This window comes from Panulirus ornatus, chromosome 3, assembly GCF_036320965.1.
Source record: "Panulirus ornatus isolate Po-2019 chromosome 3, ASM3632096v1, whole genome shotgun sequence".
Taxonomy (NCBI): domain Eukaryota; kingdom Metazoa; phylum Arthropoda; class Malacostraca; order Decapoda; family Palinuridae; genus Panulirus; species Panulirus ornatus.
The window spans coordinates 28,161,135-28,173,383 of record NC_092226.1 but is presented as its reverse complement, the minus strand read 5'-3'; the positions used below and the strand labels follow the sequence as shown (position 1 = coordinate 28,173,383).

The following is a 12,249-nucleotide window of genomic DNA, read 5'->3' as shown; positions in this document are numbered from 1 at the left end:
ATATCAAACCTTTCCAGAACCTAGTATGAAACTTTTTCATTTTCTAAGGTTGTGGTTGCCCACTGCTCCTTTCGTGACCCACTCTGAGGGCTGTAGTTGCCCACTGCTCCTTTCGTGACCCACTCAGAGGGCTGTGGTTGCCCACTGCTCCTTTCGTGATCCACTCTGAGGGCTGTGGTTGCCCACTGCTCCTTTCGTGACCCACTCTGAGGGCTGTGGTTGCCCACTGCTCCTTTCGTGACCCACTTTGAGGGCTGTGGTTGCCCACTGCTCCTTTCGTGACCCACTCAGAGGGCTGTGGTTACCCACTGCTCCTTTCGTGATCCACTCACAGGCTTGTGGTTGCCCACTGTTCCTAGTTGAGCTGAAGCTGAAAACAGCGTCAGGTCAGGGAGAAAAATTGGCGATTCACTAAAAATGTCAGATGAAGAGGGAAAAAAAAAAAACATAAGGTGGATGGAAGAAAATAATACATTAGCTTGCATGAACGAACGACCACTCCTCCCAACACTGACGTATGACTGTGAACCTTAAGAACAACATGGAGGTTTGAGAAGATTGAAGAGAAGAGCAGAAGAGACGGATGACTGGCGTTGTACAGCTGAAACTTGGAAGGATAGAGAGATTGATGAATGAATATACTAGAAAGATATGTAGTGTAAAGAGGTCTTTCGTAAAAACATATTCATGAGTCTTCTTAGGAGGGTCCAGTCATGTAAAACCTATAGCATATGACAGACGGGTGAAAATACCTTGCAGGACAGTAGAATGCAGAGGGTGGAATAGTAGATCAATGCGGACATGAAGGGATGTAGTGAGACACTAAATCAGTTCTATGTTCTGTGGTCATTCCTAAAGTAACTTTAGTCGTTAGATCCAAGGAACTATTGTCTCACTACAATTCCTTCATGTCCTGGATCTACCTCTCCTCTTTGTACCCTCTACTGTATATATTATACATGACTAGACGCTGCTGAAAAGACTCATTCATATGTTCATCTGAGAACCTATCAGAACCACATATTCTAACATATTCATTCTTCATGTCCTCCCCAGTTTCAACTATGAACACAAATCATCCACTGCTTCTATTTCCAGCCTATTCTACCCATCTAACTTGTTTTTGTTTTTTTCCTCTCCACGTGACCTTTTAAGTGCAACCCTATTTTTCCTCCTTGGCCTGACTCTACTTTCAGCTTCAGCTTTGCAACTACCGTTCTTACCGACCTTCTCTTCTATAATTCGGATTCATCTACAACTTCCAGCTCACTAACGTACACACTGATACGACCTCTTTTTCCCCTGTCAAACACGAGCGTCTTACTTGTAGTCGCATTTACTTACGTCCTTTCCCTTCTCCTCCTCCGTACATACATCATCGATCTAGTAATTACCGTCACTTATCTACATCATGGTGACCAGCTATCATAGGTGAGCCGCGCCAGACGGGGGCTGTGAGCCAGCTGCACCACCAGCTGCACATCCTTCCCCTCTACCACTTTATGATTCACTCAGTACTTCCCTCTACCAAGTATTCCTCATTTCGTGCCCACCATTCATCTCACTCTCTCTACCACTCTATTAACCTCACTTCCTGCTGTCTTCCCCTCCATTCACTTACCACAACGTCTCTCTCCTCTGCTCCTCCGTCACTTTATTCCAAACTTCTGTTATCCCTTTCTACTCTGTCACTTTACCTCTCACTTCCACTCTCCCTCTCACGCTGTACCATTTTGTTCATCACTTTTTATCTCCGAGTCATCGTACTCCTCACTCCCTGCACTCTATTTCCCACTTCCAGCCTTGCTTTCTCAACTACCACTTTATCCCCCACCCTCTGCACCCATTTCTCACCCAACGCTTTATTTCCACGTCTCTGTATTTACTTGCAAATCAATTTGTTCACTCTCAAGTTCCTGCTTCTTCCTTGTATATTCTACTGTGTTTCCCCATCACTTCCATGTCCTCGTGGGATCTTAGGTGGCCATGTCCTCGTGGGATCTTAGGTGGCCATGTCTGGATTACCTTCTCCAGCTGACGTCGAGAATGATTTGATTGATTGATTTGTGTCGGTGTCTCCGGCAACTTTATTGTGCACCCCATCCTGATCCTGTGAGCTGTAGCGCAAAAGGATTACAGGGATCACAAAGGGTCTCAGTCAGACCCCAGTGGGTTGATACTAAGTAGGATGCTACAATTCGTATTTCAGTACATACATTACATAGTTTCATATAGTAAGTTTTAACCGACTAGATGCAAAAAGTGGATACAAACTTAAAATCTCAGGTATCTTGTTACTAACAATAAGGTATTGTGATATCTCTTGCAGGGTTTGTTTAGATCCATCCTCAAAAGGCTCTATTTTTTCACATTCTAAGACATAGTGTTCTAGTTTGTGTCCAAATCTTTGACCATAAACTTTACTTTCCTGGTTGTGATCACCTGCACATGTGTGGGTGATCTGTCAAATTATATGTCTGAGTTTAGCTTGAATGTTCCCCATACCTTACACTTCACTACAGCCTGTATCCTTCCTTGCACTACTTCTGCCTCTCCTCTCCTCCTGATGTGACCTTTATCCTTCTAGGTATAATTTCCCGCCTCTCCTCTCCCAATTACTGCCTCTCCCTGCCCACTCTCACTTTGTGACCTACTTCCCTGCTCTTCATCCATCTTCTGCCACTTAATGGCATAATGTCTGCCTCCCCCAAAACCCCTTCTGCCACTTAGTGACCTACTCCTTGACTCTCCTCCACCCATCCATACCCAATACAGCCTCATACACCCATGTACAGACACCCTCTGCCTCCGTCTCTACACCATCTACCCCTTCACACAGCATCTATCCTTCACACACCATCTACCTTCTCTCACTCGCTCATAGCCACTCACATATCCCTTCCTCCTTAGGCACCCTTGTCCTTCCTCGCACATCCCTTCTCTCCCTACATAACCCTGCCTCTTTCCAAATATCCCTAGTCCTCCTCACCACTGCCCTTCCTCACACACCCCTGGCCCTTTTCATACTCCTTACAGCTGTACTCGAGACCCCAATTTCGCCACGAACTTTACGCAATTCTCTTATTGCCCCGCCACACACCTTCTCACCCCAATATATATATATATATATATATATATATATATATATATATATATATATATATCCCCTATCCCTAGGGATAATATATATATATATATATATATATATATATATATATATATATATATATATATATATATATATATATCCCTGGGGATAGGGGAGAAAGAATACTTCCCACGTATTCCCTGCGTGTCGTAGAAGGCGACTAAAAGGGGAGGGAGCGGGGGGCTGGAAATCCTCCCCTCTCAATTTTTTTTTAATTTTCCAAAAGAAGGAACAGAGAAGGGGGCCAGGTGAGGATATTCCCTCAGTGGCCCAGTTCTCTGTTCTTAACGCTACCTCGCTAACGCGGGAAATGGTGAATAGTTTAAAAAAAAAAAAAAAAGAATATATATATATATGAACTCCTATCTTTCCTCATATACGCCAACTTTACTTCACACACCTCGAATCCACGAGTATCTTCCCTCCATTTACTCTTACACTGCCACCTGCTGTGCCCCTACCCCACAGTACCCTCGCCACTAGTGATGACAATGTGGGAGGGAGGAGTGGCAACACAAGTAGGGGTGGTGGGAGCATGAGTCTGGGGTGGGGACGGCGTGATTGGCCAGGCAAGGGGGAGGGGACAAGAGGTTGGGCGTACCTCACGTTGTGCAACCCCAGTTTAAGGTGGGCGGTGCCGCTCGTCTGTGGGCACAAACCGTGAGAAACCCTCTCCGGTCAAAGGAGGTATTCCCTTGTGGCCGCCTCTCCCGCCAGTGAATGTCACCCCTTTGGCCATATTCACGCTGCAGGACCTCACAGCGGGCCGCCAGCTCTCACACTCACAACACTCAACCCAATCCTTACTACAGTAAATGTTCTGACGACGTGGCTGTGTCCGCCCACCTTTCAGTCTTCCATAGATGAATAACTTCGCTTTGTAAACCACTTCGCAAGGGTAACCGCTAAACTTCCCTCAGCCTAATGAATATGTAAATATTTTTTTTTTTTTTTACACAACATACAAAGGTTGGTTGTGAGTGGTCAGCATTTTTTATCGACCAAGACAAGAACAGTCAGTGATACATATGTTGTGGTGACCAGAATATTCGTCTATTTCTGCTTCTACCTTCGTCCCAATCCTCAATGTTCATCTCGGGCACACGAACGGCACGGACCACGTCACATGAGGACGTCCCTCCCAATATACAATTGTAGTTCTCTACTGTCTACCATCCCCTAAGCAGCCACTACCAGACATCTCTTGTGCCGTCTCGCTCTCTGACAGAGAACCATTTCATTGTGCTGTCCCTCCTACTCCCCCAGATCATCACTCATAAATCATGTCTTATCTCACATCTAAACGTGCACATCGTTGCTGAAAACTCCCTCATTCGTCTCCGTGGCATTCACAAGACCGACAGAGAGCAACACTCCCAGCATAATCCCTCTGACCCATCGTACACACCTTTCAATTAGGACGTGTATCTCGGCCGTGGGAAGGCCAGGCCAGGTGTGATGATGTGTTATTATGGAATGGATATATGCCGTCCGGCCCAGGCTCCATTATGATAGCCATCGACAACGTGAGGCTCGCCCCCTAGCAGGGTCACACCTGCTGCTGTCCTCCCTGTACGATGCACTCGTCTGTCTTATTCTCCCACGATAAATATTGCATCGGCAACAAGCTTAAGAGGCAAATGAACTTCGGATTCACAAATCCATAAACAATTATAACAAGGAGCTTTACCTGCCCATTCATCTTTTACTGTATATATCAACAATCTAACAAAATTTCAATCGTGTAAAAGTAATTCCGATACGCATAAGTTCACATGGAGACGTAAAACGACAGAACCCGGACTGCCCGAACTAGCATTCACTTCATAAACTAAAATCCTTTCCTCTCACACACAGCATTTGGGAACACGTAACTCACACGACTCGTTCTTCGGAACTCTAGATTTTCCAGCGGTGAATGCTACGCGTTAGCCATATCATTAGGCAAAATCTCGTTGTAAGTACTTATAAGTAAATAAGCCCTCGAAGTGTGACAGATATGCACACTATTTCGTCTTCGAAATCAAACAACAATGGTTCGAAACTCTCACGGGTCACCACACGAAGAATAGCATTAGTTTTCTTTGAAAATTCTTCGTTCACCTCGAAGCCAAGAGTCAAAACCCGCGTCCGCACACCACTTCTGACGCCACAAGGAGCTGGCACAGGTTTTGCGTCTGTCTGTCATCCACTTTAACGCATGGACTAACCCAAGACAAGATACACCAGGGGTTAGGTTAAGGTAGGTTAGAACTGTTCCAGTCAAGGATCTCGAGGCCAGGACTTAAAGAACGCCTGTCTATGACCTCCCCTTCAACGCCTGTCTATGACCTCCCCTTCAGAGACGGGCGGTCAGCACCCCAGCCGCTGGTGTTGGTAATGACGAGGTACACACGGACAATCTGGAGTATCCATCATCGTGCCTCAGCCATTCGGGTGGCCACTTTTTCTGCAACGTCTCGAACGACCTGGAGTTTCTAGTTTCATGAATTATGTCTCAATTTCACAAGTTGTTATACAGGGATTTCGCCTTAATATTCGTCTATTTCTGCTTCTACCTTCGTCCCAATCCTCAATGTTCATCTCGGGCATTATTATGAGGCAAGATGATCACTGTGATTCAAGCAATGTGACTCAGGTGATGTCTGCAGGTAGCGAGGGAAGGGCAAGTCTTAATCTTAAGGAATTTACGTGGACACCTGAGCAGACTTGGACCAGGGTAGAAGGTCAGACAGCTAAACATATAGGAAATAATAATGGAGTTTCTTCAGACCTTTACTGAACACCTTATCATAATTCATAATTCATCTTATTTCTTTCAACATTCAAACATTCAACATTTAAAGATGAAAATTCATAATCATAGGTACAATATACACACAAAAAATCCGTGCATACATTGGAGTATTTCATATTCTTGGAAAACTTTATTAGGCTATATCCATGTTCATATTCTACTCAGCACCTCATACTTTACACTTAGTGGTCGAGCGTCTCAGAATCAACTCTTAAGTCGCAAAACTACGTGACTGATAATACTGGGACGGTGTGCCAGGTGGCGTCGGCCTCATCAACCGTTCCACTAAAGCAGTAATAACCTCACTGATCAACTCCAACTGGATCCAGCACATCTCACAGCCAGGCCCGGCAAGGTGGTGAGAGGAGCCTGGCTCAACAGGAGCGTGCCATATACTGGTCACCAGGCTCACGTCTCTGGGTGTGTGGTGAGGGCAGCCTGGTGTTCCACACCAGTGGTGGCCACACACTGGTCACCAGGCTCACGTCTCTGGCTGTGTGGTGAGGGCAGCCTGGTGTTCCACACCAGTGGTGGCCACACACTGGTCACCAGGCTCACGTCTCTGGCTGTGTGGTGAGGGCAGCCTGGTGTTCCACACCAGTGGTGGCCACACACTGGTCACCAGGCTCACGTCTCTGGCTGTGTGGTGAGGGCAGCCTGATGTTCCACACCAGTGGTGGCCACACACTGGTCACCAGGCTCACGTCCCTGGCTGTGTGGTGAAGGCAGCCTGGTGTTCCATGCCAGTGGTGGCCACACACTGGTTCTTCCCTGAACCCTGGGATCAGGTGGTCCTCGCTAGGTGGGTCTGTGCTGGTCCCGGACACCAGAGGTCAAGCGGTTAACGGGCCGGTAAACTGGTCTATTTATCATCATAATAATAATCTATACAGACAGATGAAAATGAATGAATAAAACTAGAAAAATATATGAAAATCTAGCTAACATAAATTTCGCTTCCTTAGTCCCGCTGACAATGTGCAGGTATTTCTCTGTATAATCTGTATACCTTCAGACAGACTCCACACAAGTCTGTTTGTTTCTCATATTTTCCACCATCACAAATAGTCTCGAAGGGACCCAAAGGTCTGTTGCAGTTTGACTTCCTTTGTATTCTGTAGAAGTCAAAGATTGCCTTCCATGTTCAACATCGTATATACCTGGAAGGGAAGCTTATGGTGGGTTCTCTTACATCGCTGGTGAACAAAAAATGAACGAAAACTGGAAATATGTTGGGGGTAATTGTAAAGTGCGTGTGTACATGCATGCGTGCGTGCGTGCGTGCGTGCGTGCGTGCGTGCGTGCATGCATGCATGCGTGCGTGCGTGCGTGCATGCATGCGTGCTTGCGTGTGTGATTACTATTTGCGTGTTACGTGGGGAGAGTGTTACTCTCGTGTTGTCCTGTCTCTTAGCCTTGTATATATCTATCATGCTTTTACTCTTATGTTTGTATACACGCACTTCCCTCAGCCTGAGCTAGGTACCCATTAATCAAACAGCTCTGAGGCAAGGATGAATATTTGGGATGGCTATGGGCCGACTGCTGTACCTAGGATTCGAACCCCTGTGGGCCCGACTCCGGGCGGACTCATGCTGACTCGTGGTCAGTAACGTTAACCATTACACTACAAAGGCGCATGCGTGGTGGTGGTGGTGGTGGTGGTGGTGTGTGTGTGTGCTTTATCATATGAAACTATGGACATGTGATTCATTTCCCAGCTTCAGGGAGGCAGTGTCAGGTAGAAAAGAACAATGACCACATTTGCACACCAAAACCAGAATCCACCATCCATAAGCAAACCCCACAGACCGCAAGATGGTTCACCAAGAACACTTCACATACCCTAGTTCAGCTCATTGTCAACACGGCGTTCCATATACCACATCACTCCAATTCGTATTATCCAGTGTGAGCTTCCTTCACTCCATCCTTCTATTCCTCCTCCGTCTTCCTCTCAGTCTTGCTCCCCACATCTCTGACGCAAAGACCTTCTTCGTCAGTCTCTTCACTCATGCTCTAACTTTGCCCGTGCCATTTCAGCACACCCTGGCCAGCCTTCTGAACCAGCCTGTCAATCCTCTCACACATGATAACGAACGCTGCCTTATCTGTAAACACGAACTGATTTACCTCCCATACCCACCCAACACCCAACCCCCAGCATACTGTGGACCCAAACTTGCCACAAAGACCCCTCACAGTTACCTCCTTCACAACCACCCGAACATATCAAACAGCCACTGTAACATCAAATACCCTTGATGCAATCCCACCTTCATCGGGAACCACTCATCCTCCTCACACACAAGCATTACTCTAGTGATAAAAATTCATCACTACCTTGTGACTTTCCCTTTACCCCATCTCCGTCAACCGTATGCATAAGCTAATCTCTTTCTCACAGGATTTCTCACACACCAACTTCAAATCAAACCCCTGCTCCACTCACCTCACACCTCTCTAAAGCCTCAGTCAGTCAGATGTTCAGAGCATAACACCAGTCTCTCAGTCACTACTGTCCCATACACCTTACCAGGTAAACTCATCAGACGTGTATAATTCAAACTTCCATCTCAGTCTTCCTGCCCTATACCAGTGCACTGTACATACATTCTCCAAATCTTGAAGCATCTCTCCCTGGGCCTTACATACGTCAAACAACCAATGAACAACGAAGTCACCCCATTTCTTGAGAAACTCAACTGCAGTCCCATCCCCTCCCATTCCACATAATATCGTCTTGCGAAGGTCTTTCACTGCTTTTTCCTTCTTCATTTTTCCATTCGCCATCTCTCACTCTGCATGCCACCATTTCCCAAACTCAACACATCCTCCCACATACCATCCAGCACATTTAGAAAGACTTCAAAATACTTTCACAATTTCATCGTCATATCTTTGTCAGTTGCCATTTCCTCACCTGCTCTCCTCATTTTCACCCCGATTCGTTCTCTTATTATCATGCTATTCATCTCCTTCCAAACCGTTTCTTATTCTATTTCTAGTTCATCGTTACTCACTCTCCTCACCTCTTGCTTGTCTTCTTTTAGAGCTTTCGTATCCTTATCTAATCCCTCGCACTTCCTCCATGCAGACATCGTCTATATACTTCCCTTTTCTGATCACTCTGCGACTCATTATCATTTCTCATACGTCCACATCCCACTTCCCGTTTGCCAAACACATTTACCCGCACACTTAGGCGCTACTTCCCGAGTACCTTCCACTCCTCTTGTTACCTTAACTTATACTTTACTCCCTTTCAGTCTTCAATGGATCTCACCAGGTATTTTTGCAAACGAGCCACTTTTCTAAACTCTCTCACTTGCACCACTTCTTTCACACACACGTTACTTCCTCAATTTCTAAATTCACTACCGACTTTTACAGTATCTCCGTCTCCACCACCAGCAGGAGTTGATGGAACATTCCTCCTGCTGCCCCTCTCAGTGTCTTCTCATCCAACATCCTCTCCTTATCGCAACCGTCCATTAGCACAGCACATTAACTCCCTTTGAACCTTCAGCCCTACTAACCCACACAAACGCACGTGTGTACCTTCTCTTAAACTACATATTCCCTATAACCATTCATCTCTCAGCATACATCTCAACAAGATCTTCCTCATTTTCATTAAAAAACCAGGGAACTCATGTCCCCAGTTGTGGCCTCAACTGCCACAACACATTTCCTAGCTTTCAGATCCCCTTTAGCACCAAGATTCCTTCCCTTTCATCAAAATTGCCTAAGCACTCACTCACCTCCTCCCGTAATGCATTACCTTTCTCTTCACACCTCTCGCTACTTGGCACATTCGCACTAACTATGACTCACACATTAGTCTACTTCCATCTAAACCATAACAACTTTGAACTCACTTTCTCGCGCTCGTGCACACGCCCCCGCAGCTCATAATTCAACCGCGTTCTATTCTTTCTTTCGGTCTCATCCTCTCATAAACCCCGGAATTTACCCACTGAACATCACCGAACAACACCATCCCTGGTACCCGATCTCTCACCAAACACAACACCTACCTCTCCCTTCCTTTCATCTTTGTTACAAAGACAGACATTCAGACACTCCAGCCTGAGCCTCTGGTAAAAATCCGCGTTTGGCTCTTTCCCCTGCTCCTGTTTTTATAGTGTTCATACAAGAAGGGAAGGTTTCCAGCCCTCTGCCCCATTCCTTGTTACTCGCCTCCCACGGCACGCAAGACATACGCTGGTAGCATTCTTCTTCCCTAAATCCAAACATAATAATAATAATACTAATACTAATAATAATAATAATAATAATAATAACAACAATAATAGTAATAATTATGTGACGACTAAATAAACTAATACCAAAGACTGAAATTATTCAGAGAAAACACACGATATATAAAGTGGGATTGTGAAAAAGGGAATGGGGTCTGAAGTATAGACTCTATGAAACTCTGGGACGGTCGTCTACTGATGTGCACAATGGCTGAATGGAACCCTTATACAGCAGACTGTACGAGTTGAGATGGGATTCAAGCTAGCAAAAACCCGATTAAATTCTCAAACCGCGTTTAAATTCAGCGACATAATCCACTTTTATAATATCAAGAGCTAGATCAACATATATATACACCTGTGAGGGGCTTCACACACTATCCTGTCTTCCCATTGCGTAACAATACCTACAGGCAACGCCAATCATATGTAGCAGACAACACAATCATTCTATTTTCTTTCTTCCCAACGAACCAAAATCTGACGAATGTTTAGTTTCTCAACAATTTTTCCTACTCTACTGCGTCAGAATTCGAGGTCATGAGAGAGGGATTGAGTTTCCGGCGTCAGGGGATGAGCTAGCGGTAGTCTTGCGACCGTCCTCCTGGGGTATTAGGCTGCAGGTAAGTCACATCTTACCCTTAGAAACACGCACGGTCAACCTGCCACTCTCACTGTTATCCTTTCAATGGCTACAGTTTAAGAAGTGTCGATGTCTATCCTTCTTTGTCTTGACATTCAAACATCGCCTTGGATACGGCCTTCACAGCTACGTACAACACATAACCTTTCAGGGACGGCGGCAGCTTCAAAAAAGTTAAGGGCCTCACTGGTGCAAAAGCTTTCACAACGATGCAGCATACTGCAGTTCTGTACAGGTCTAAACAAAAGGGTGGGGCTGATCCTCCTGCTTTTCGAAGTGGGGCTTCAGCCTCCTACCCCACTGTGCTGCCGCCGCCACTGCCTTTGGTATGATTTTTTTTTTTAGATTCATAACTTGTGACAGACAATATTAATTGAATGAAGCGGTGAAGTAATAGGTAACTGTTATTCGAAAGGTAATTCCCTCCTGTGGAGATATCCCAACCAGGGAGACAGACACGAGTCAGTGAGGTGATGCAAGGCTACGTTCCTTCCTTCAGTTTACTTCCACAACACGACATTCCTCAACAGATTAACGTACGAAAACAGTCCTCCGTTAGTGTGTTGCCGCAAGAACAAAACCATCATCGAGTAAGTTACTGGCAGAACAAAACTTCAGTTAATACCTTACCACAGAACACGTACGGGAGTTACTCCCGCAGGGCCCACAATGAGCATGGCACGAGCGTCAGCCTCGGCTGCGGCACGAGCTGGCAGCAGCGGCAGATCTAGGCTGCGGCACAAGCACGCCTCACCATCTACGTGTTCAGTCATTAGCAAGGTGTTAGCACCCTAACTAGGGCGGCCACTATACGTCCAGAGCCGTAATCGTCTCGAAATCTGATCTATGATCGATAGTGATGAATAAAAAAGTACCTTTTATTCATCAATTATTGTTTATGTATTCAGCAGGCGTCAGACCGGCAGTCAGAACAATCTAACAGTCAAACAAAACCATAGAAAACGGGAAAATCCAATTTACTTACTTCTTTTAAGACAACTTAGCCCAGAGTTCAAAACAGTCTCTTGCCGACTTCAAACGTCAAACAAGTCCATTTTCGAAGATGTGCAGTACACTATCGCTCTTAAACTCTCTTAAAGTGGAATTTGAAATGGCACTTTAGACTGACAAAGCTACACACTGGAAATAAGATGTAGGAATCTGTGTAGTAGAAATTAGGAGTCAGAAGCGTCCCTAACCTATTGCCAGCCCCATCTTGGAGAAACAGCAGAGAAGACGAGCTGTCTACTGGCAAATTGTATTCAGGCACATAGGTAAGGAAATAATCAGTAACCTGTTCGCATCCAATATTATGTCAAAACTAGAATATGTTTCAAGTTTTGTCATCGCATTTAAAGAAGCATAAACAACTACAAGGGAAGGTCCAGAAGAGGGC

General features: G+C 45.5%; 1 protein-coding gene across 5 annotated transcripts in view; it reads right to left on the bottom strand.

Annotated features, from left to right (window-relative positions):
* The window catches only part of LOC139761611 (uncharacterized), a 191,736-nt gene that overhangs the window by 59,347 nt on the left and 120,140 nt on the right, over positions 1–12,249 (bottom strand). The window lies entirely within an intron of this gene.